A 3,221-nucleotide genomic window follows, 5' to 3' on the forward strand; every position below is an offset into this window, starting at 1 on the left:
AAAAAAAAAAAAAAAAAAAAAGAATCGAAGAGGCCGTGAAAACCACTGTAGGCCAGACTCCCACTTGACGACGGAGGAGACTAAGTGGGTTAGCGATATACAGGAGGTTATTGTGCAATGTTAAATTTATTTAAATTTGAAAACTTGGGAAAGACAAAACCGTAATGACGGAAGACCAGAATATTAGGGCCTTGGACCTGGCAAAGGCGTTAAGAGGTCATTGGGTCCAACCTGATTTTCAGATGAGGGAACAGGCCACCTGGAGGTGTGGTGAGTGGCTCACAATCAGCGATGAGTGGGGGTTGGTTGCTAGTCTAAAAGCGTTTCCCCAGAGAGATTGAGGGAACCTTGCTGCCTCATCCCTGTTTATCTGACGCGTTCTCAGTCGTTAATAGTACGCTTCTGGGGGTCTGCGACCCCAATTCCTTTCTCACTTATTACTGCATAAAATTAGTTAACCTTCTAAGTTTAGTTAAGTTAGTTAAAATTGTTTATTAAACCTGTATAGAAGGGTGTGAGGATTTAAATGACTATACAGGTATTCCCTTGGAGATATTGCAGGGTTTGGTTCCAGGCCTTAGCAATAAAGCGAGTTACATGAAGTTTTTTTGTTTCCTGGTGCATATTAAAGTTATTTCGTACTATACTGTAGTCTGTTAAGTGTGCAGTAGCATTTTGTATCTAAAAAAATAATGTATGTACTTTCATTTGAAAGTAGTTTTTCAAAAGGTAATCATAGTCTGGGCTTCCCTGGTGGCGCAGTGGTTAAGAATCCGCCTGCCAATGCAGGCAACATGGGTTCAAGCCCTGGTCCAGGAAGGTCCCACATGTAGTGGAGCAACTAAGCCCGTGCGCCACAACTACTGAAGCCCACGTGCCTAGAGCCCGTGCTCTGCAACAAGAGAAGCCACCACAATGAGAAGCCCACACACCACAGCGAAGAGTAGCTCCTGCTCGCTGCAACTAGAGAAAGCCCATGCGCAGCAACGAAGACCCAATGCAGCCAAAAATAAATAAATTTAAAAAAAAAAGAAGAGTAATCTGGTTATAAATTAAGTTTTAGGAAAATTATTTGGGAAGAGTTTGTAGAATAGATTTGAAAGGAGGCAAGACCAGTTAGGAGGTAAATACAGTAGCTCAGGCAAGAGGTAATAAATATGGTATTAATTGAAAAAGGAAGAGGAAAAAGGAATAGATCTAACATTGGACTCATTCACTTTTTTTCTTTTTCTTTTATTGTGGAAAGAACAGTTAATATAGATCTACCCTTTTAATAAAATTTTAAGTATATATTATTGTTGACTATAGGTACAATGTTGTACAGAAGATTTCTAGAGCTTATTCACTCATAAAAGAAAATTACCTGATATAATAAAGGCCATATATGACAAGCCCACAGCTAATATCATACTCAAATGTGAAAAAGTGAAAAATTTTCCTCTAAGATCAGGAACAAGGCAGATGTGCCCACTTTCACCGTTTCTATTCAGCATAGTACCAGAAGTCCTGGCCAGATCAATTAGGCAAGAAAAAGAAAAGGCATCCAAACTGGAAAGAAAGAGGTAAAACTGTCCCTGTTTGCAGATGACATGATCCTATAAAAAAACTGTTAGACCTAATAAATCAATTCAACAAAGTTGCAGGATACAAAATCAACATATAAAAATCAGTTGCATTTCTATATAGGAGCAGCAAACTATATGAAAAGGAAATTAGGAAAATAATCCCATTTACAAGAGCACCAAAAAGAATAAAATACTTAGGAATACATTTACCTAAGGAGGTGAAAGACTTGTACACTGAAAACTACAAAACTTTGATGAAAGAAGACACAAATAAATGGAAAGACATCTTGTGTCCATGGATTGGAAAACTTAATACTGTTAACGTGTCCATTCTGCCCAAAGTGAACCCATTCATCTTCACTCTGTAGGTGTATATGCCCTTTGCCACCATCCTCTCTCAGCCTGAATTTCCTAAAGTATAAAATTATATAAATACTTTCTTTTCCTTTTCACGTTTGTTGCTCAAAACCCAGCCAAAACTGAAGTTCAGTGTGAAATTTCTTGTGTTTTCCTTTGAGCATTCCTCATAAGATATATATATATTTAAATATGTGTGTATACACATTTTCATTCCATTTCTAACTGACCTTTTGTTTTGTGATAGTTATGTCTCTACTCTGAGCAGCCTTTAATTTTATTATCAAGTTTGAATCACTTCAGTTTCCTCTCTCTCCTCTTGTTGCCACAAACTGCCTCTGCTGGAAGGAAAATCCTGGTTTGTGGATGCCAATTAAATCAAATAACAAAATGTTTATAAACTGTCTACTGTGGACTAGTTTGGAAGAAGATCAAAAATTGAAATATCATTAGAGAAGTCTTCATGGAAATGCTGAGTCTTCCTTCTTTAAGTTAATGCTCTGAAATGGGAACCATTGCTTTTAATAATTCTTAATAGGAAGCATAATATTGAATGAGCTTAATGTATAACAAAACAGATATTTTTTCAGTGTCAATTTTTTTTTTTTTGGCTGTGTTGGGTCTTCGTTACTGTGCGCAGGCTTCCTCTAGTTGCGGCAAGTGGGGGCTACTCTTTGTTGCAGTGCACAGGCTTCTCATTGCAGTGGCTTGTTGTGGAGCACGGGCTTTAGGCGCGCGGGCTTCAGTAGTTGTGGTGCACGGGCTCAGTAGTTGCAGCGTGCGGGCTCTAGGGCATGCAGGCTTCAGTAGTTGTGGTGCACAGGCTTAGTTGCTCCATGGTATGTGGGATCTTCCCAGACCAGGGATCGAACCCATGTCCCCAGCATTGACAGGCGGAATCTGAACCACTGTGACACAAGGGAAGTCCCAATTTTTTAAGAAATTTATTTATTTATTTATTTGGCTGCACCAGATCTTAGTTGTGGCACATGGGATCTTCGTTGCCACGTGTGGAATCTTCATTGCCACATGCAGGCTCCTTAGTTGTGGCATGCAGACTCTTACTTGAGGCATGCAGGATCTAGTTCCCAGACCAGGGATGGAACCCAGGCCCCCTGCATTGCGAGTGTGGTGTTTTAACCACTGGACCACCAGAAAAGTCCCATCAGTGTCAACTTTTTACTTTCAAATATTCTTTAGAATGTCTCCATTACCCTAATTTTATTTCTTTCTGTAATTTACTCATTCATCAAGCAAACATTTCTATGTGTTCTTTTTGTTCTTATTTTTCTTAGATTG

The sequence above is a fragment of the Lipotes vexillifer genome, unplaced genomic scaffold (genome assembly GCF_000442215.2).
Source record: "Lipotes vexillifer unplaced genomic scaffold, Lipotes_vexillifer_v1.1 scaffold490, whole genome shotgun sequence".
Lineage (NCBI taxonomy): Eukaryota > Metazoa > Chordata > Mammalia > Artiodactyla > Lipotidae > Lipotes > Lipotes vexillifer.